Source organism: Poromitra crassiceps (genome assembly GCF_964638095.1).
Source record: "Poromitra crassiceps genome assembly, chromosome: 18".
In the NCBI taxonomy this organism is placed as follows: Eukaryota; Metazoa; Chordata; class Actinopteri; order Beryciformes; family Melamphaidae; genus Poromitra; species Poromitra crassiceps.
Genome location: NC_139636.1, coordinates 9123051 through 9147641, shown reverse-complemented (window position 1 = coordinate 9147641; position 24591 = coordinate 9123051). Strand labels below are relative to the sequence as shown.

At 42.3% G+C, this 24591-nt stretch overlaps 1 protein-coding gene across 1 annotated transcript in view; it reads right to left on the bottom strand.

Annotated features, from left to right (window-relative positions):
* Positions 1 to 24591, bottom strand: part of LOC310792913 (cadherin-13-like) — a gene marked incomplete at both ends in the record, with an annotated part of 277855 nt that overhangs the window by 96103 nt on the left and 157161 nt on the right. The gene's annotated exons all lie outside the window — the stretch shown is intronic.

Below are 24591 nucleotides of genomic sequence, written 5' to 3'. Positions count from 1 at the left end.
GAGAGAGGTGAGGTGGGGGCGGAGCGCTTTGGTCACTGCTGGAACCCCAAAAACGAAACAGGTTCGGAGTATGGCCGGGCATCAATGTGATTATCCTGCCGATAATCTTAATAATATCCTGTAGTGCGTGGTGCGCCACATTTACAAATCTTGTAGTGTGTGCATGTTTGAGATTCTAGGGAAGATAATCTGGGAAGATTCTCCTGTAGTGCGTGTCACAGCCAGATTTCAAAATCGGCTAGGATTGTCAGAATCCTGTAGTCTGAGCCCAGCTTAACCTTCTTCCCAATCATTTGCCCTTCCTGAGAGAGAGAGAGACTGTGACTGTTGGAGTCTCTCCACCTCGCCTCCTCCCTCTTCAAAAGAGCCTCCATCCCCGCCTGCGTCTCTCTCTCTGCCCAGATCCAATCTCCACATCATAATAGGGGAATGAAAGAGAGTTTATAAACTGAAGTGCACATCAGATCTGCTGTAATGAAATCTTATCAATGTGTTCCCTGTGCTGTAGTATTTGCATATAAATGACATGATATAATAACTCTCACGGGCCTCTACCTGGAGGAGTAAATATTTGCCTGTCCGCTTTGTGTCGTCGCGGCGACACGGGGAAACGAGTCGCTAATTGAAGAGAGAAAAGCATCTTTATGTGACGACTGACATTCAATTATGTTTGGGGGGATCAGATTAGTCGGTGGCCCCAGAAATGTTTCAAAACAACATTTTGCCAAACGGCAACTCTGCAAGCGGCCAGAGGCTGTCATTTAAATGGCTGTTTGAGGCCTGGCTGAATGGCGTTGCTCTGAATGGAATCACTATGCTCTGACCCGGGAGTAATTGGATGTCCAGAGTGAAGTGTTGATAGAGAGGGGAGGCAGGGTTGACAGAAACAAAAAGCGAGTGACAGAGAGGTAAAGACACAGAGAGAGACACACAGAGAAGCAAAGACGCACAGAGAGAGAGACCAGAAAATGAAAATAAGCTAGAAAACAAGACAATGGGCCGAGCAAACAAAGAGGAAATGAATGATAGATTAGGAAAGACGAGGAAAATGAACGCTGTCTTTCTGAAGAGCGGGATGTGCCAAAGTCTCAGCTGTCATTCATCACAGCCCACGGGCTCGTAGCCACTCTGGCCAGCGAGCCAAATAAGCTATTAGGCAGGATACACTTTCTTATCGGACCCGGCCACCATTGAGAAGTCACAGGGGCAAGGTCAGAGCAAACACACGCTGCTGGGGTCCACCATCACACATGGGGCTCTATTCTCCCAACAGGCCATCGGCGCTATTACGGGCCTTAACCGCAAAAAAACGTGCCTTGCGCCTGTTTCGGCAAGATAGCAATAGGCTTTAGGCTGCCAAATGCGCTTTAGGCCGAAATGGGCGTGGCGCAGTCCCAAAGTGGGCGTGTCGGCGCTAAATACCAGCCTAGTGATATCTTGGGACCTGGCCTACATTTAGCGCTTTGCGCTTTTGTAAAGCAGGCCTATTCTGTGCCTTCACTGCTTCTTCTCTGTCACCCTTCTCTCTCTCTCTCTCTGAGTTCCCAGCATGCATTGTGTTTCTTCATTTCGCTACTAAATAGCCACCAAATGAGCCAAAATAGATATAAAAGGTAGTTCTAAATTAATGTGTAATGGTAACACAGCCTGCCATTGTCAACATTTCAATATTGGACCAAATAAAACCTCGAAATGAAAACACCACCCTATGTGAAACATATATGTCCTCCTGGGCCTATATATACCCCTTGTCGAGTTAACGTGATTTAGAGAAGTAACAGCGGAACGCGCTTCGGAACGCGCTTCTAATGGCATCTGCTATACTGTGATGTCCCTCCAATAACTTGGCCCTATTTCACATTTAGTTTTACAATAAAAACACATTTATGCAATGACTTGACATAATGTAGGGTATATTTATGTGCATCATCCTTCCTGCAGCAGGCGAGAGAAAATGATATCTTTCTGGACAAACTTTCACCAATCTAATAGGCTATATTTTTCTAGCTGATGCATAGAACATTATTTTCACTTTGATCTTGCTATAGTGTAGCGTATTTACATGCTTGCAGTATTGAAACTGCAGTTAGATTGGTTTGAGAAGCATAATAATATGGAATAATAGCCTATAATGCAGACAGACAGGCTGGATGAAGGGAGGGGGGGGGGGGGGGCAGAGCGTTTGGCTTTCGTCTGTTTTTGCGGGATCACTGGAATTGGAGCTAAAAAGGCAAGCGTGCGATTCGTTTATTGCACTTATCCAATGAGCATGACGGTGCATAATTTTACGCCTAAAAGGCGTGGTTGTAATGCTTTGGGCTGCATCTAGCGCCAGCACGACGATATCAAGTGCGCCTTTCCTCCACGCCCACTGCTTTGATCTGCGCCTGCCGCTCGGCCTAGAAACTGCGCCGATGCCAACGATAGGGGCCATGAAGTCCTGCTGATCAGGCATCATCAGAGTGAAGATCCATCTATCTGCCTGTCAGTGTGGGCATAGGCCATGTCCACACGGAGACGGAAGCTATCTTTTTTTTTTTTCGTTTCAGAAAAGTTTTCCATAAACATGGAAACGTTTCAAGAAATGTGTGTATCCACATGAAACCACTGAAACCGCTGTAGAATAACAGAGAAAGACAATCTCGTCAATAATGGCATACAACCTCTAGGGGCGCACAGTCTATAATGTGTATCTCGCTGTAGCAGCAGCTTAAACCCTTGGCTTTGCGGGGAGGTTTGCCATGTCGATGAATAAAATGATTAAACCTACAGTATACAGGCAAATGCAGAGCTGTTCAGCAGGGCTGATGGTCTCCCTGTAGCCTACAATATAGAACGTTAACTATCGGTGACGTTCCTGATATCATCCACTTCCATGATCTGTAGACATGTTGCAAACACATCCCAGCGTATTGGCCGCTCCTGCACATCACAGCACAGGCTAAATGATGCAACATAAATATACATTATATAAACTCATGGCATAAATGTGTTTTTATTGAAAAAGTCGCGTCAAGTAAGCTAAAGTCTTGTTGGAGTGGACCATTGGAGTGGACACGAGCGGATATCACAGACATCACAGTGCAACCTGTGTTCGTCAAACCTCTCACTTCCCTATTCACGTTGTATTTACGAGGGCTATATATAGGGCAAGAGAGTATGTTGGTTACACTGAGGGTTTACATTTCATTTCATTTCATTTTGTCCAATATTAAAATATTCCAGAATTGCATGTTGTATTAAAAATAAATATAATTTCTATCTAACACGTTAAGCCTGATTTTGTTTGTGTTATTGTAAAAATGTAGCCGCCGCTAAGCCTTCTGGGAAATATCCGATGAAGGGAGGGGAGGGGTGGATGGGTAGAGTCAGCTGTGTGGAGCCCTGAGGATGTTGTACACGCTGTTCGCCGTGTCCACTTGTTGCTGACGGTGGTAATAGAGGAGCATTATATTTTGCTGCAAGATCCCCACTGCTGTAGCACGAACGTTACTGCCATGATTGTTATTGTTGCTGGTGGAGAGGTGGGGCTATGGCGTCATCGTTTCAGGAAAGATGCATATGGGTTGTAAACACGGAAATGCAAGGGTGGCGTCTTCAGATTTAATCACTCTGGGACCCGTTTTGAAAAATTAGCGTATACGGCCAGAACGTATAGTCCCAGAACGCGGTTCCATCTGGACGAAACGGCTATATGACAAAAAACTTTAGCGGATACACCTAAAGTCGTCTCCGTGTGGACATGGCCATAGTCTCGCTGGCCAGCCTCCAAGCCTCAAAGAATCGATACAATATCGTATTGTGATGAAACTTGTGACTCGCACCCCTACGTGAAACCCCCTTTTGGCCAGTGGGCGTGGAAAGGTTCTGAGTTGGCCCATGACCGACTTGACAAAGTTTTGTCGTGTTACAGTACGTGAATCCGTGTGGAAGTTAAGCACCTTTTTGTGATTGGCCACGGCCATTGCCACACCCCCTTTTGACCAGGAAACGTAATCAGTTCTAAGTTGGCTCATGACCTGCTTTTCTGCCAAGTTTCGTGGACATGAAGTTTACATAAACAACCAGACTGACACACACACACAGAGACATCCATTTTATCCCCATGTAATTCGTCTTTGTAGAACATGGGGGGATAAGGGGGGGGAGGTCGGCTGACTCCATCGATTGGCTGTCCGATGCAGTGACAGCTCCCTGATTGGCCAGAGAGTATTAGAGAATCAGAAAGTGACACTGTCATTAGCAGTCTGTCCTGTCTGGTTCCAGCCTGGCCTGCACACACATATGTCTGTGTGTGTGTGTGTGTGTGTGTGTGTGTGTGTGTGTGTGTGTGTGTGTGTGTGTGTGTGTGTGTGTGTGTGTGTGTGTGTGTGTGTGTGGGTGTGTGTGTGTGTGCGCGTGTGCATGTGTGTGTGTGTGTGCGTGTGCGTGCGTGCATGTGTGTGTGCGCGTGCATGTGCGTGTGTGTGTGTCGGCATGACCGTGGCCAGACGTTGAGTGAATGGAACAGGAACCCTCACAGGTCCTGTGTTCCTGCCCCGGAGCACAGAACCAGAGAAGGAACCTGACAGAGAGAGAATCAGTGTCGTACATATCTGCACCACTCTCGCCCCACCCAGCCCAACAGGGCTGTAGATGCAGTAACGCCCCCTCGTCAAGCGTGTGTGTGTGTACACTGGCAGGAGGGTCCCTACCTGCCAACCCATAGTCTCGTGAAACCCATCGCACAGCCAGTGAGTGCGTCTGTTTAGATCGAGGCTTGCCAAACACTATTGGCATGGCGTCGTTGCCGTCTCAGTGTGCTCGACATAGCGAGCCAACGCACAGACTGGGCACAGATGTCGTTACCTATCTTCCCTCTCATCAGCATCACGAGGGCAAAGAAGAAGGCATCCAGAAGAATCGTCCTGTAAGAACTGTTCATGTTCCTAAAGGTATGAAGGACGGGTTTGGCATGAGCGTAGCGTGGTGGCTTCCATCACTACAAATCTGCAACAACTGGGGTGGACAGAGCACACAATCACTCACCTTCTTAGCCAAAGTCAGAGCAAGCAGAGCAGGCAGCACCATCTTCACTGACAACAAGAGAGGTAGAGCAATGGGCTCAACGGCACCTTGGCCAGGGTTTCCAAAAAACAACGGCAGGCCCCATTGAAGAGTAACGGGGTGTCGTCTCCTAACTCCAGCTTCTCCTTCAGGGGCGGCTGTGGCTCAGGAGGTAGCTAGAGCGTGTCATCCACTATCCAGAAGGTCGGTGGTTCGATCCCCGGGTCCTCCAGTCCGCATGTCGAAGTGCCCTTGGGCAAATTGCTCCTGATGGCTGTGCTAGCAGCTGGCTGCCTTCAGTGTGTGAATGGGTGAATGTAGGGACATTGGAAAGCGCTTTGGATAAAAGCGCTATATAAATGCAGTCCATTTACCATTGACTTATAAAGATGGTATAGTCTCATAGCAATATGAGCTGCCAAAAATGACAGTCCACCATTGATCGGGGGTGGTGCATGTCAGAATAACATCAGAGTGAGGAGAGAAGTGTCGAGAGAAAAAGACGGATTGGCGAAATAAATGTACATATCAAGACAGGAATTTATGATTCAGAGAAAAGCACTAGAGGGAGAATCAACCTGATTTCAATGTGACAAAATTGATTTTCCAATTTTCTCCAGATTGATTTCTGCTTCCCCGGGGCAGGTGAGGTGTCTACACTGACAGGTACATGTAGCACTCCAACTGAATTGCAGTGTGTCCGAGGCATTTAGAGCAGTGGTCTGTGACCCCTAGGGGGTACTGCATTTTTCCATTTCTTTTTCAAAGTAGTTTTTGGAGAAAAGAAATTTGACAAAATAATAATAATATTGAGTAAACTCGAAGCCGTCCAAGCAGTTTTTGGCATCAACAGGCAATGATAAGCTACTTTTGACAAAAATGATTTACAAAGTTAATCTGATGAAGCAATATGCGACCATCTGCAAACATTATATTTGGCGTGGAAGATGGGATTTATGGATGTCACGCCGGAGCCATATATCTATGTGAATGTGCTGAAGATGCCGGGTTTAAATCTCCCAAGAGCGAGTGGAGGACAGTTTAAAACGTCTACCTCCTGCAGCTCCGTCTGGCTCTGCTGACTGACTGTGCATCTGAAGAAGTCTCACTTATTATCCTGTAGCATGGCTGCTCTACTGCAGCCTCCCAGAGGAAGTGGTTGAAACATCTCACGTACTAATGAATGGGGTGGAGGGGTGTGTAGATACAACACTGTTAGATCTGATGGATGGTGGTGTAGATACAACACTGTAGATCTGATGGAAGGTGGTGTAGATACAACACTGTAGATCTGATGGATGGTGGTGTAGATACAACACTGTAGATCTGATGGAAGGTGGTGTAGATACAACACTGTAGATCTGATGGAAGGTGGTGTAGATACAACACTGTAGATCTGATGGATGGTGGTGTAGATACAACACTGTAGATCTCATGGAAGGTGGTGTAGATACAACACTGTAGATCTGATGGAAGGTGGTGTAGATACAACACTGTTAGATCTGATGGATGGTGGTGTAGATACAACACTGTAGATCTGATGGAAGGTGGTGTAGATACAACACTGTAGATCTGATGGATATCAAAAATAAATATAATGGATTTCAGTCATATTTTATACGCTGTATAAAAATATGCTGTATAAAATATGCTCAATGAGCATATCACATTTGTATCATTGTGACTCATCGCAAAAAATTTGCAGCACTTTTGAAGCTGTGTGGTTCTGTCAACGTCTTCATGCCAGAAGGCTAAAAACAAGCTGCTCATAACAACAAGGTTGTAGGTGCAATAATCAAGCGTCACTCCAATGTGATTCAGGGACGACCGACTTGGGTCTCAGGTCTCTGTGCCTTTGAAGAACTTCTTACTAATGAATTCAAAAGATTATTGTCCGTGGACAAATACAGAGATCGGAAGAATCTGTGCTTTCGTAAGATTTATTGAGGTCGCAAACAGGCTGACAATTTGGCAACGTGCCATTTTCAGAGCCATTCGCCCTGCACATCGGAAACGTCAGCCTGGTTGTAATAAATCTCGGATGTGGACAATAGGGGGAGTGCTGCCATCCTCTTCTTTTTTTCCCCTGGACAGTTATCCTTTGAAGTATCCTGAAAGAGACATGCTTCAAAAGTTTCATCTCTCTTGTGTCACACACAGCAGAGAGATTAGAATGACGCGTGTGTATCTGTGGAAGCAGTCAGTCTCTGCAGCACCTGACAAAACCAGTGTAAACAGAGCTCGCTGCGTTGATGACATCTCATTTCAACCAGACTTTTAATCAATTAGCTCCTCTTATTAAACAGGCTGTACTGAGGCTGAGGGGAGCAGCTCCTCGGCTGCGGCGCTGCTGCTGTGGTTGAAGCAGTTCCGGATGGCAGGTTTTCAGCCGGGCATGTTGGACACCGGGCAGAGCTGCGAGACGAGTGTGTATCACCTCAATTAAAGCGTGCGCTAAGTGTCTGACAACAGCTAATATTCCTCTTCCACCGCCGAACCCAATCGATGTTCTGCCATTCGTCACCCCGCTGAAAAAGCTATCATTCTGTTGTCTCGCTCTGTTACAGAGGGAGATGGAGACACGCTCGTCTGCTCGCTGTGCCTGCTCATTAGAACATACTGGCGTGTATATCTCACACAGGATGTCAGCATACCACGACACACTTAAATAAATACACACACTTCCTGTCTCCACTCACATATTGTTGACAATTGATTGTGCAAAACTGGACCAGTCTGTTCCAGCGAGAAAAGGACCTTCACACAACGCAGGGCAACACACACACACTCATCAGAACTCTCTCTCTCTCTCTCTCTCTCTCTCTCTCTCTCTCTCTCTCTCTCTCTCTCTCTCTCTCTCTCTCTCTCTCTCTCTCTCTCTCTCTGGTACATGTCGTGTAGCGCGGGGGAGATGCTGGTCACGATAGTGCCCCTTTGTGGGTCAATGTAGAACATGTATTACACGCACGCACGCTTACCTCTCTGTCAAGTAGCGTTGAGGAGATGACGGTGACGATAGCGCCCCTCTCTGGGTCGATGTAGAACATGTTGGGGGAGGGCTTGTCGGGCGACTGCCTGACGATGTTGTAGCGCAGCACGGCATTGTCTGTGGACGGGTCGTCTGCGTCCAACGCCGTCATCGTCATCACCGTGGTTCCTGGGGAAGACGGAGAGGACAGGGTTTCAGTCTGACCCTACTTGCATATTCAGGTTTCTGTCACAACTCCATTCTCACTCCAGATGAGAGAACTGGAGAGAGAGAATGGTTTAGAGCTTAATGTCCCGTGCAGTGTGTCGCCAAATTGTGAAAAAGATGAGAACATTTTGTCTGAACACCTCAGAAATGGAGCCTGGCTGAGGAAGAGTGATGCGCTTGGAGCAGAGAAAAACATTAAAATTCTGTAAGAATGATTCAAATTGTGAAATGTTCATTTTCCAAAGCTCTCTGCCTGGTGGCGTGAATGCTTCAGACGCACGTATCGATCTATCAAGGCAAGTCCAACAATTATTCATATTTAATATGCTCCTGCAAACACAGTTTTGTGTTCACTAACTATGCATGTTGAATAATCCAGACAATCCAAAATGAGACGTGGTTACACTCTATTGTGTTTGGAATGGGAGCAGATGCATTGTGCACTGTTCATTTCAAACCAGGTAGTGTATGTGCTGCTGCCTACAGTATATTAGTATTATTATACAGTATATTAATGCATTTCCTCCCCTCATGTCAGTTAGAACAGCAGGGTGCCTTTTATTCATGGAAACAGAAATGGAAATGTCGCCCACTCTAGCTGAGCTGAAATGACACAGGCTCAACCCTCAATCTCCATCTTTTGTCAGCGATCAGATACACTCGCACACAGTCAGAAGGATACACACTGAGCGCACACATGATGACCACACACACAGACACACACACACACACACACACACACACACACACACACACACACACACACACACACACACACCTTGTTCAGCCCAGTCTCCTGTGGGTAGTGTTTTCCATGTCTCCAGTGTAGACAGAAGTACGTGTGTGTACGTGTGTGTGTGTGTGTGTGTGTGTGTGTGTGTGTGTGTGTGTGTGTGTGTGTGTGTGTGTGCATGCGCGTGTGTGTGTGTGTCTATCACCATTCAGTACTATCTGCAGTCAGACAGCTCTGTTAAAAACAAGCCATCAGCTGAATACCTCTTCAGTCTGTTTGAGTCTGAAGTTTGACTCCATCTAAGAGAGATGTGTGACTGCATTCTGATGAGGAAACAGTGTGTGTGTGTGTGTGTGTGTGTGTGTGTGTGTGTGTGTGTGTGTGTGTGTGTGTGTGTGTGTGTGTGAGATAGAGTGAGAGTGAGAGAGAGCATGCTGATGAGGACACGGTGTGTGTGTGTGTGTGTGTGTGTGTGTGTGTGTGTGTGTGTGTGTGAGAGTGAGTGAGAGAGTGAGTGAGAGTGAGAGCATTCTGATGAGGACACAGTGTGTGTGTGTGTGTGTGTGTGTGCGTGTGTGTGTGTGTGTGTGTGTGTGTGTGTGTGTGTGTGTGTGTGAGTGTGTGAGAGAGAGAGAGTGAGAGAGAGAGACTGAGTGTGAGAGAGAGAGAGAGAGTGAGAGAGAGAGACTGAGTGAGAGAGAGAGAGAGTGAGAGAGAGAGACTGAGTGAGAGAGAGAGAGAGAGAGAGAGAGAGAGAAAGAGAGCGAGAGAGAGAGTGCATTCTGATGAGGACACAGATGATAATTGTGACTGTGGGGATGCTGTGATGCTAATGCTATAATGATACATACTTATTGTAAAAGGACATGTACTGACATGCAACGACATCTAATGAAGGTAGAGGACGATACAATGCTGCTCCATTCTTTCAGCTTTGTGGGATACATTTCCCGCAGACGTTCATGAAGCCAAACAACCCATTTAGATTCTGATTTGACTCACATACTTGACAACACGCCTCTGAGCAGCAGAGAGCAACACTGAGCAGCACGGCTCATAAACATCCCTCTTCTTTCACACTTCTCCTTAATACCTGACAGTACTTTGTCACAGTGCATTAGTCAACCCCCTCAGATAAGACACAAAAGAGACACTGCAAAATATGCAAAGTCCACATCAAATAAGCTTGAATAAATGGTGGCTTAGTGCCAACCATCTGTAGTCCAGTTGAAGGTAACGGGGGGCAGAGAGGTGTAGGGTTGGGGCATCGATGATGTCGGGCACAGCCAATGGTCTCATAGTAACATCGTGATGTCTACGATAAGAGCCGTGTGCGGCACGCATTGCATAAATGTCTGGCGCACCACAGGGAAAAGCAAGCAACGCATTTACTAGGGCTGACCCAGCTTCAATTCCAGTTCTCTTGAACAAAACACAATCACATTAGCTGTTTCATATAACATAGGAGTCAGGCTGTAATCCACTGGCTACGATAACAGATAGCATCAGGTCAATCACAATTGAGTATCATGTAACCGCTTACCGGTTACATGATACTCAATTGTCCATCAGTCCAGACTACATCATAGCAATCAGCATCAATCATCCCACTTGTTAAGCATGTAGCATTGTGTAATGGGCTAGTCACTTGCTAAACATGTAGCATTGTGTAATGGGCTAGTCACTTGCTAAACATGTAGCATTGTGTAATGGGCTAGTCACTTGCTAAGCATGTAGCATTGTGTAATGGGCTAGTCACTTGCTAAGCATGTAGCATTGTGTAATAGGCTAGTCACTTGCTAAGCATGTAGCATTGTGTAATGGGCTAGTCACTTGCTAAACATGTAGCATTGTGTAATGGGCTAGTCACTTGCTAAACATGTAGCATTGTGTAATGGGCTAGTCACTTGCTAAGCATGTAGCATTGTGTAACAGGCTAGTTACTTGCTAAACATGTAGCATTGTGTAACGGGCTAGTTACTTGCTAAGCATGTAGCATTGTGTAACAGGCTAGTCACTTGCTAAACATGTAGCATTGTGTAACAGGCTAGTTACTTGCTAAACATGTAGCATTGTGTAACAGGCTAGTCACTTGATAAGCATGTAGCATTGTGTAACAGGCTAGCAGGAGTGGGTATAACCAGAGGTGTAGTGCTATCTTGAGAAGTGAGGGAACGCACCTATTTGCGGAACACCCCCCTCCCCCAGCACACGCACAGGTCCCCCCGCACGCACACTAGAGAGCTGCGCGGGCCTGAAATCTCGGCCCGAGCCCTCCCCGGCCCGTGACATGCAGGCCCGTGCCCGACCCGGCCGAGTCATGAAATTAATTGGCCCGAGCCCGTTGCGAGGCCCGACATCAATATCACGATATGACGACACATCTCTCTCTCCCTCTCTGTGCATGCTGCCGCGCCGCTGAACTCGTTGGTCCAAAACGTTGCTAGACTGTGTTGCCTATGAAGACAAACACTGCAGCTTTCTCTCTGTCTCTCTCTCCCCCTCTCACACATGCTACCGTGGCCTATCAAAATCCACACATATTGTCTCGAGAAAGAGAACGTTAGATCGTTTAATTGCCAACAGCAACAATGCCCACAAACTGAAACATTATGTCACTCAAGCATATCGAAATTAAAACAGCAGACTTACCGTTTATAGCTGCATTGAATAACGTCACATTAGTGTCCTCACAATGTATGGTAGATGAGTTCATTTTGAACAGGTTGAAATGAGCTTTCCCTACTGCAGTGGGGACTGTTTAACTCTCCCCTCGCAAACTTTGTTTTATGTCCATCGATCTTATTTCTCTCTCACGACACGGACACGGACACACGCGGCTTGTTTTGTTGTTGTTTTTTACGCTGACGGAGTGGCAGACTAACGTCACGGTGAGGGTGTGTGTGTCTGTGTGTGTGTGGCTGTGGCTAGGCGAGTGTCTGTGCAGTGTGCGCTCCTCCTCTTTGTGTGACTGCTCTGCTGTGTAAAATCAAGCGAGTAATACAACGTTATTTTATTTAATTATTGAAAAACGGCCCGACCCCGGCCCGGCCCGGACCTATTAATTAAAAATAAATAAAAAAACGAGCCCGGCCTTGGCCCGTATTGGCAGGCCCGAGGGGCCCGCGAGGGTACCCTCGGGTTTGCAGCTCTCTAACGCACACACACTACACTGACACACACACATAATTTATTGTGTCCTCTAGACACTGCAGAAGTAGCCCATGACAGAGTCAGTTATCACAAACAGCTAAGCTAAACAAGTCTCAAGCATCACGCAAGTTGCACAAGGCTGCATAATTGATCATTTGGCACGGCGGCTGGCATTTTTAGCAAGTAACTTACCATTTTGTGGCGAATTCTGGCGTTGCAAATTGCAATCTGGTGATTAACGCTAACTTTTGATTAGCGTTAATTGAAAATAAATCTCGGTAATGTAACGTGCACTCCATAGTAAAATGTACACCGCTTGCGCATGTGCAGAAACTGAGAAACCGGACCGGTGTGCTTCCGTGTGTAGCTGATTTGGCCCAGGGGGCGTGTGCCTGCCTGGTGCCAAAACAGCTTTTAACATTGTTTCTAAATGATTGTAAACGTACCTTTTTCGCAACTGGTCCGAAAAATGAAAGGATGTTTGGCTGCCTTTTCATCTTTACTTGTTATCTCGTCAGGTACTGGGAGAAAAAAAACATTTTGATGCTTAAAATGCCACTACTAGCTAGTTAAGGTGGACCGGTGGAGTGTTTCCCTCTTCCTTCAAGCCAGAGTTGATACCATGTGAATCATTCAGCCCACCTTAAATTTAAGGTGGAACGTTTCCTTCTTCCTTCAAGCCATGACTCACGAGTTGATGCCATGTGAATCATTCAGCCCACCTTAAATATAGACGAATGACAACTTTGTCCAGATTCACTCGTTTTATTGGCTCCACATACACACACACGTTGACACACACAAAACACTGCTTGGAGAAGTATGGGAACGCCGTTCCCACGCGTTCTGCCGGGACTACACCACTGGGTATAACTCCAACACTGATGTCTGTTGTGTTTCATCATAAAGCGATTACATCTGGGCAGCCTCGGTGAAGTCCTGCCTTATCAACTCATCCTCTGCTACAATCAATGTTAACCTGATTGGATGGTTGTATGGTGGGTGAGCAGGGCCGCATGTGAACGCACTGCTCTCCCATTCCCCTGCTATCACATGGACCCATCTGCTGTGTCGCTGGATGACATCAGCTGAGCCTGGACAGAGAGGAAAGTGACACAGAGACAACAGAGATAAAGTGTCTCTAAGTCGATGTGTTGCATGTTTAGTATTGTGCTGTACTGTACTCCAGTATAAGTTATGTGTTCTGTCAGAGGGCCAAAGACCACTGCACTCACACACACACACACACACACACACACAGTATCCACAGCACACACACACAAGCGCACGCACACGCACACACACACGCACACACACTGTATCCACAGCACACACACACTGTATCCACAGCACACACAGAGACACATTGTGGTATGATTTCATCAGAGCAGCGGGTGGGAGCAGCAGTGTTACGTACAGTTAACTCCCTCCATCTGTCTCAGCCACCAGGGGAAATCAATGAGGGGCCGTCAGGGAACTGACACAGAGCCACAAGCCAAGATGAAGGGAGAGAACATGGATAGGATGGGGGGGGGGGGGGGGGGTGGGGGGGTTGTGTGTGATGCTAGTGCCGTGTGTGTGTGTATGTTGTGTGTGTTTGTGTACACATGTATGTTGTGTGTATGTATGCATGTGACTGTTATGTATCTGCGTGTGTGAGCGTACAGGAGATTGGAATTGGATTTTAAATAATTAAACATGTACAGCAGATGAATGTGAATGTGAGTGTGTGTGTGTGTCCTTCACATATCTCGAGTACCGTTCGTCCGATCGCCTTCACACTTGGCGGGTGTGTTGCTGTGGACCCAAGGAAGTGCAGTGTAGGATTTGGTGCAATTTGGACCCACGGCATGTTCAATATTAATCAACTTTGTCTGAACAAGCTTGTGGGGCTTCAGCCCCGCTCAAACTGCCCAAAGGAACGAGCACACACGAGAACAAAACAGAGGTGGAGGCAGAGAAGTTGTTTGGATGAGCGGTTCTCCAGAAAGCTGGAAGCAGCAGTCGGCCCGTTAAGAACAGACGGGTTTTGAACGGGCACTGCTTATATTCATCTGAAGCAAGCATGACTGAGATGGCCTACAGTTGACCCGTTCTTTTCTCAGGGGTGAGTGAGATCAAAGACGAGCTTTCGTACTCCATTAAAATACTGTTGAGACATGGTGATGGCTTAACACATTGACTGCCAGCCCTTTTTTTCTTGCTGTAGGTAGCTTCTGCCAAGCCGTTTTTTTGAGGATTGTGGCTCATTTTACAAGAGCCGAGGATTATTTTCTGCTTGGAGTTTGTGAACATACAATATCTCAAAAGTACTAATAGAATGTGTACTTTCTCTGTCTAAAAGAGTTAGTTTGTAGAGTTAGTAGTTACCCATACGGAAGAGGCATATATACACATATATGTAGTAAACATACATGTAGTATATGTTCATATAAGTATTCGACATATATCCACCTATATATCCAGGATATATGTGCATATATGTGCATATGTATCACAATATATGAACATGTATGGAATTGGAACGTTTCATATATGGTCCATATATGTTTGTCCTATATAATTATATATGTGCATACACGTATAGATTGTATATGGACACATATGGCAATTAATTATATGTACATTTGTATGCATTGACACTATACGGACATATATGGTTAATACATATAAAACTATATATGAATAATAACTATACATACATATATGTTTTATTTTATATGAACATATATGACTATTACCTGTGTATAACTGTATGTATTTATCTGTATTCGACATATATCCACCTATATATCCAGGATATACGTGCATATATGTGCATATATATCACAATATATGAACATGTATGGAATTGGAACGTTTCATATATGGTCCATATATGTTTGTCCTATATAATTATATATGTGCATACATGTATAGATTGTATATGGACACATATGGCAATTAATTATATGTACATTTGTATGCATTGACAGTATACGGGCATATATGGTTAATACATATATAACTATATATGAATAATAACTATACATACATATGGTTTATTTTACATGAACATATATGACTATTACCTGTGTATAACTGTATGTATTTATCTGTATTCGACATATATCCACCTATATATCCAGGATAGATGTGCATATATGTGCATATATATCACAATATATGAACATGTATGGAATTGGAACGTTTCATATATGGTCCATATATGTTTGTCCTATATAATTATATATGTGCATACATGTATAGATTGTATATGGACACATATGGCAATTAATTATATGTACATTTGTATGCATTGACACTATACGGGCATATATGGTTAATACATATAAAACTATATATGAATAATAACTATACATACATATATGTTTTATTTTATATGAACATATATGACTATTACCTGTGTATAACTATGTATTTATCTGTATTCGACATATATCCACCTATAAATCCAGGATATATGTGCATATATATCACAATATATGAACATGTATGGAATCAAAACACATATCTCTTAATTAAAAGAAATATAATTTTCCAAATTATTTTTGATTGAACAACATCTCAGAAGTGAAACCCACCATAAAAATGGTTAGTTTTGTGCAAGACTTCCAGCACTACTGGATATTTTCAAGGTTAGTCCAGTGTGCATGAGATTGAAAAATAAGGGTTTTTTGACAGTGGTGTCATTAAAATGCCCCATAGTCTATATTATGGTTTTAGTGTAAACATATATTATATATGATTTAGAAGCTCATCGTAAAGCTGATTCCAAATATATAATTTAAAAACTTCATAAATTAAATCCTGTGGAGTTATTAACCATATTAGATCCCTAATCTCTGCCACAAATGCATCATGGGACTTCCATGCAAATTCTGGAGAAATGTTCACGCCCCCTCCAACCAGTCTCTCTGCTGCACCCTGGATTACTTACATGAACATAGATGATCACATGTATGAGAATACTCATATATGTTAATTGCTTATATGAGCATACCTGCTGACATATGTAAGTAAAGTCTTCTATGTTAATTGCTGATATACACATATATGTAGACATATGTAAGTTTAACCCTTGTTCAATGCGTACACAAACATATATGATTACATGTATGAGAATATCCGCATATGTTAATTGATTATATGAGCATATATGTTGACATACATAATAGTAATCATATATGTTTAATGCTTATACGAACACATATTTTGATATGGAAGAGAATAACATATATGTGTGTTGCTTGTATTTGCATATATGCGAAAATATGTAGAAATATTCTTATGTTAATTGCTTATATGTACATATATCTAAACATATGCGAGAATAACCCTGTATGTCCATTACTTGTATGAACATATATGATCACATGTATGAGAATACTCATATATGTTAATTGCTTATATGAGCAAACATGCTTGCATATGTACGTAAATTATTATATGTTAATTGCTGATATGCACATATATGTAGACATATGTAAGTTTAACCCTATATGTTCAATGCTTACACAAACATATATGATTACATGTATGCGAACATCCGCATATGTTAATTGATTATATGAGCATATATGTTGACATACGTAATAATGATCATATATGTTTAATGCTTATATGCACACATATTTTGATATGCAAGAGAATAACATATATGTGTGTTGCTTGTATTTGCATATATGCGGAAATATGTAGAAATATTCTTATATGTTAATTGCTTATATGTACATATATATAAACATATGCAAGAATAACCCTGTATGTCCATTACTTGCATGGACATATATGATCACATGTATGAGAATACTCATATATGTTAATTGCTTATATGAGCATACATGCTTACATAAGTAAATTATTATATGTGAATTGCTGATATGCACGTATATGTAGACATATGTAAGTTTAACCATATATGTTCAAAGCTTACACAAACATATATGATTACATATATGCGAACATCTGCATATGTTAATTGATTATATGAGCATATATGTTGACATACGTAATAATGATCATATATGTTTAATGCTTATATGCACACATATTTTGATATGCAAGAGAATAACATATATGTGTGTTGCTTGTATTTGCATATATGCGGAAATATGTAGAGATATTCTTATATGTTAATTGCTTATATGTACATATATATAAACATATGCAAGAATAACCCTGTATGTCCATTACTTGCATGGACATATATGATCACTTGTATGAGAATACTCATATGTTAATTGCTTATATGAGCATACATGCTTACATATGTAAGTAAATTCTTATATGTTAATTGCTGATATGCACATATGTGTAGACATATGTAAGTTTAACCATATATGTTTAATGCTTACACAAACATATATGATTACATGTATGCGAACATCCGCATATGTTAATTGATTATATGAGCATATATGTTGACATACGTAATAATAATCATATATGTTTAATGCTTAAATGCACACATATTTTGATATGCAATAGAATAACATATATGTGTGTTGCTTGTATTTGCATATACGCAGAAATATGTAGAAACATTCTTATATGTTAATTGCTTATATGTACATATATCTAAACATAATAGAATAACCCTGTATGTCCATTACTTGCATGAACATATATGATCACATGTATGACAATACTCATATATGTTAATTGCTTATATGAGCATACATGCTTACATATGTAAGTAAATTCTTATATGGTAATTGCTGATATGCACATATATGTAGACATATGTAAGTTTAACCCTATATGTTCAATGCTTACACAAACATATATGATTACATGTATGCGAACATCCGCATATGTTAATTGATTATATGAGCATATATGTTGACATACGTAATAATGATCATATATGTTTAATGCTTATATGCACACATATTTTGATATGCAAGAGAATAACAGATATGTGTGTTGCTTGTATTTGCATATATGCGGAAATATGTAGAAATATTCTTATGTGTTAATTGCTTATATCTACATATATCTAAACATATGCGAGAATAACCCTGTATGTCCATTACTTGTATAAACATATATGATCACTTGTATGAGAATACTCATATGTTAATTGCTTATATGAGCATACATGCTTACATATGTAAGTAAATTCTTATATGTTAATTGCTGATATGCACATATGTGTAGACATATGTAAGTTTAACCATATATGTTTAATGCTTACACAAACATATATGATTACATGTATGCGAACATCCGCATATGTTAATTGATTATATGAGCATATATGTTGACATACGTAATAATGATCATATATGTTTAATCCTTAAATGCACACATATTTTGATATGCAAGAGAATAACATATATGTGTGTTGCTTGTATTTGCATATATGCGGAAATATGTAGAAACATTCTTATATGTTAATTGCTTATATGTACATATATCTAAACATATGCAAGAATAACCCTATATGTCCATTACTTACATGAGCATATATGATCACATGTATGGGAGTACTCATATATGTTAATTGCTTATATGAGCATACATGCTTACATAATAAGTAAATTCTTATATGGTAATTGCTGATATGCACATATATGTAGACATATGTAAGTTTAACCCTATATGTTCAATGCTTACACAAACATATATGATTACATGTATGTGAACATCCGCATATGTGAATTGATTATATGAGCATATATGTTGACATACGTAATAATAATCATATATGTTTAATGCTCATATGCACACATATATTGATATGCAAGAGAATAACATATATGTGTGTTGCTTGTATTTGCATATATGCGGAAATATGTAAAAATATTCTTATATGTTAATTGCTTATATGTACATATATCTAAACATATGCTAGAATAATCCTATATGTCCATTACTTACATGAGCATATATGATCACATGTATGGGAGTACTCATATATGTTAATTGCCTATATGATCATATATGTCAATTTATATTTGGATCACATATATGATCCTCACATATATATGCATATATCTCAGGTGGGTTTGTATGCAAAGTGCATACATGTACATGTATGGTGACATATATGTGGACCTTGTGTCGGATGTATGTCCATATATGTGTATATATGCCTCTTCCGTATGGGTATGTAAGCATTAGCAGTTGAATACAGCATGGTTTTAGCGTCAGAATAAATATTCAGAGATAAACGGCTTTTTGTAAAATTCGATAGAACTGTCACTTTAACCATTCATTTTTGGCATCAGTAAGACCTAAACAATAGTTTGAACAGTAATTTCCTCCATAACAGCAGTAAACTTCCCTCTGCTCAACTCCTCCCTCCTGTGGGCGTTCTTTTTTGTTGCAGCGCCATGTCACAAGCACTTTCCTACCTTTGCAAATGCACTTTCTCATACTCTCGACCTCTCAAATAAATTTCTGAATAGAAATTAAATTACTCTAAATTATAGCGAAAAAGAAACAAAAAAGAATGGGTTGAAAATCCCATTCTAAAAGCCTTTTAGAATGGGATTTGTTTCCAATTTGGTGTCGGACTAGGGGGCAGTCCCCGCTTGTCACCATTGCTTTGCTGCTGCTGTGCGGGTGTGTGCCTGTCTGTGCAGCCGCTCTTTGAGGAAGTCTGGTTGGACTCGCTCGCGTCTTGGAGTTTTGGTTGAGGGCTTTGATGAAGCTTTTGCGATTCTGGTCATATTATGCTGCGTGTTTCAAAGTGTGTCCCACCCGCAATCCACTATGCAAATCTGCAATCCCGCACCGCCAGCAATCAGCGTGAAAATGAAAGCGCCTTCGCCAATCCACCTTCATGAGAATGGCTTCAGTCACACTGCTTTTTGCTTGCCTTCCTCCTTCCTTGTCGCCACTTAGTGGGTCGGTGGAATGGGTTGTACACGTTGTACACGTCCAATACCTATATAAGAGATGTAAAAGGCTTAGATGCACAACCTACCGTCAAAAAAAAAAAATCGATTTTTTTGACGAGTACACTCGTCGCTGGCAGTTAACAGCTGGATTGTGTTTGACGAGTACACTCGTCGCTGGCAATCAAGCTGTTAAGAAGCTTCAAGAGGAGGAGGATGTTATAATAGTGTTGAGACATGGTGATGGCTTAAGAAGCTTCAACAGAAGGAGGATGTTATAATACTGTTGAGACATGGTGATGGCTTAAGTACCCCCTCCACTCAGTGGAGTGGGCTGTTTCAAAGGTCTGGACTCAGGCAAGAGAGAAACTCCAATTTGACAAACAAGAAAGAACCAGAAGGAATTTGAAGGCAGGAGTTTGTTTTTGTTTTCTCGGGGGTTGATGTTCTGATAAAAGTGGATGCAAAGCTGTTTAGCATCTGACCTGGAAGTCCCAGATGACTTTCCCACCAGCACATGTTGATAGTTACGGCTAAAGAATGACAATCATCAAATCACCACAATGTAATCAACTGATCTGTACGCCAAGGGCTGTCCAGCTAATTTCAGCCAAATCTGTATGGAACTGTTTAAGATAATGTGAGAGGACAGGAGAGGAGAGGAGTGGAGGACAGGAGAGGAGATGAGAGGATGAGAGGAGAGGAGAAGAGCAGAGGAGAGGAGGAGAGGAGAGCAGAGGAGAGGAGGAGAAGAGCAGAGGAGATGACAGGAGAGCAGAGGACAGGAGAGGAGAGCAGAGGACAGGAGAGGAGAGCAGAGGACAGGAGAGGAGAGAGCAGAGCAGAGGAGAGGACAGGAGAGGAGAAGAGCAGAGGAGAGTAGAGGACAGGAGAGGAGAGGACAGGACAGGAGAATACAGGAGAGGACAGGACAGGACAGGAGAATACAGGAGAGGAGAGGAGAGCAGAGGAGAGGAGAGCAGAGCAGAGCAGGGAGGACAGGACAGGAGAAGAGAGCGCCTCCTCTTTATGTGTGTAAGTGAAGTGAATGGGGAAGATGAAACGGTCCAGTCAACACAGTGAGCTAAGCCTGATGTACTTTTCATCAGCATGCAGTGTTGCTGCCACAGCTATTCAAAGCAGCACTTACAGCAGCAACATGCTTCTATCTACACTCGCTTTCATTCTTTACAGCCCCATTTATTCCCACTAACATCCACAATTCCATCTCCTATTGAGCTGTGAACATGGATTCAAGTGTATTGAGTATTAGAGTGAGACTTGTGGAAGTGGGGCTCGTGTACTGGTGACGCAGCACAGCTGGTTATCTGACTCAATACCTTTTCTACTGTCCCCCTATTGTGCTGTCTACTGTCCCCCTATTGTGCTGTCTACTGTCCCCCTATTGTGCTGTCTACACATACTGTCTACTGTCCCTCTATTGTGCTGTCTAGTGTCTACACAGGCTGCTGGATGCTGACCCGTCTGTTTGTCTCCGTCTCTGTTGACGTCTGTTTCTCTTATGTTTCCCGTTTTCCATTATGCTCTTTTCTTTTTATTTGACTGTTGCTGCTCTTTTCCTTATTTGTTGTTTGCTCGTTCCTTTTCTCTTGTTTGTGTTTATTGTACGGTTTGTACCGATTATTTTTAATGGTTTCATTTCTGAGGTAGAGACCGCGTATACGAGCGATCAGTGTTGGTAAACAAACAGGCAGCTTATAATGGGACCCTATGGAGCCAGCCTTGAGTGTCTCGCGCTAGCAGGCTGTGCTTTTTACTAAATTCACTTTCATTTTAAAAACTGCGACAGTTCACACAACTTTAATACGACATACATTATGCATCAGACAGACTCTTGAGCTACTTCTGCGCTCACTCACAATATCAAAATATAGGCGTATGTGATGTATAGTGTATGAGATATTAACGTTTGTTTGGCACAACTCATACTGCGGTTCCGTATCTGGGTGTCGTGCGGTGTCGTGATGTCACCCTGATTCCTCCTATAAGCCCAGCGAGTGTTTCCTGTCTCTACCCGCACATTATCCTGTTGTTTTCATTTTGTCAGTTTCTGTTTTTATATTTGTGCAAATCTCATTCAGGTTTTTTTCCACACTTGGCCTGAAGGGGGATATGTGTCTCCTGCAGCAGTATTTATCCCCCCCCCTTCCGCCCGCTATCCCGTCCTATCTCTCATCATTGCTTGTACAGTATGCACATTGCAGCTACGTTATGTGTCCAGATCACAGCCTGACCACATTCTGGTTTTGAATTTTGTGCATCCGGTTGTGTCACTGAATGTGTCCTAGCTTGATCCAATGATAAAAGTTGGGTTGAAAAGAAGTCACCGTAATTTATCCATCCAATCTCTGTCTGTCTGTAAATAAGTTAGGTCTGTGTGTGTGTGTGTGTGTGTGTGTGTGTGTGTGTGTGTGTGTGTGTGTGTGTGTGTGTCCTTTGCATATTTGCCAACATATTTGTTAGATTGCTGTATCCCAATGTGCTCGTTTGTGTGTCTTTATTTTACACAGCACTAGGCAGATTATTTATTGGACCAGCCAGCCTCTCTATCTGGCTTGGCAGACTGTTGTCCAGCTGCACCGCCATATGCCACCATAGCCAAACACATCTCTAGAGGGTCTCCTGTTGAAAAGGCTGAACACTCTGGACATTTTCTACATGTCCTGGCTCAATCTCAAGCGGCAAAAAGAGGACTTGGCAAGATGAAGAGGAAACTGAAATGAAAGACAAATGGCACTATGGTTAGCTGCTGTCGAAACAAAGAATACGCCAGTTGGCTAGGCATGTTTCTCTAGTTGAAGGAACAGAAAGCCTGCGAGGATCTTGTTTCTTTGTGAACGGTGTTACAGTACATTGATCAGTATAATAATGACACATACCAAAATGAGCCATGTGTTTTTCCAGAGTGAGAGCAAAGGAAGGAAGAAAAGCTCAAACACACCTACACACATACTCAGCAGTGCTCTGGACGGGATAACGAGTCAGTATTAATCAATTACCGCTACTTTATTTAGTATTACATTAGCCTGCTGTGACTGTTTGTTTTTAACTGCCCACCTCCAGCGTGCAAGATGTGCTGTCTGCACAAACACTTACTAACAGTTGGAAGCATTATATACTAGAGTAGAACTTTCAATACATTTCCCAAGCTAAATAGCTCCAATGAATATGCAAATCTACTGATGTTATTTCCTTTCACAAGTGGTTTAAATGCACCCACTAACTGTATGTCAATGTTCAAAAGGTGAATTGGTTTGGTCTAAATGTTGATTCTTTGCATTTGTATTTTGCTACTGTAAGTGGTGAACTTCTGTGTTGTGTAGTGTAGTCCCCCCGCAGCTGGGCATCGAACTCGGAACTTCCGGCATGGGAGGCAGACGCTCTAGCAAGGAGCTCAATGAAAAAAGCCAATGAGCTCTAGCATCTGTTGCTAGAGCGTCTCCCGAAGTCTCGGGGAGTCACCATTACACTACTACTACTACTACTACCACTACTACTACACTACTGTACCACTACTAGCTGTAATAACAATAACTGTTCACTATTCTTTATTTCTACTGTCATTTAGCTGTATTTGTGTATAGGCTTTCAAATGAACTATCGCCTATCAATGATTCTCTATTTGTCCTCAGAGTCTAGTAGAACTGATGCCTGTTTTGAAGTTTAATTTAAATCTAAATATACCACCAGTAAGACTACTGATAACCACATTGATTCAGATTTTGATGTTTTGACAATCACAATATGTCCATGTCCATGTAGACTCTAACTTAATGTACAGCAGTTTGTGTGTCTAGACACAAACCAGAGTTTAGCAAAAAAAAGCTACAGTACCGCTGTTTTGCTGAAAGTGTCACCATTCAGTGGGTCAGGAAACTTTTCAAAATAAATGAATTCAGATGCAGTAACAGCAGCAGCTGAAGCGGTACAGTAGATGTGGAAGCTGCTGTGCAGAAACTACATATGAGATAATGAGCCCCGAGCTGACAGTCCAGTGAATGGAGTGAAATACAGTCCAGCTGCCCTTTCCTGCCTCCTCCATAATACACTTTCTCCATTCTAGCTTCTCAGCCAGCATCTGCTCAGGCCACAGCTGGCCCTCTGGCTAAAGCAAGATCATAACTCACTCATGCTGGATAACATCCATTGAAATTTGCATGGAAAGAACACATCTAAAACGACAGATATTCAGCATCTAATGAGGAATTTTAAAAATATTTATTTTGCTGCTCAAGTTGAGCTGATGGGTTGGAGGAAAAAAGCACATCTCCTCTTTGAATAAAAGCCCTCTAAGCAGTGTGCCATTCAGATTTCAAAGTAACGATCTGATTTCAAATTGACGATCTGCAGCTAAATTATATGTTCTTTCACCCACAATGCACTGCTTGCCTGGGGTCAGAATTAATAATTTTGCTGATGGTTGTAATATACATAAGGCTCAACTACTGCCGCAGATTACATAAAAAGCTGCTGACCTAATAGATATCAGTATTAAATCAACTCAAATAGACTTTTCCACAGCCAGAAAAGATTTGTGAAGAGTGAAAAATCATTGAAAGGCAGAAATTAAAATACAAACAAAACTTCAGAGTACG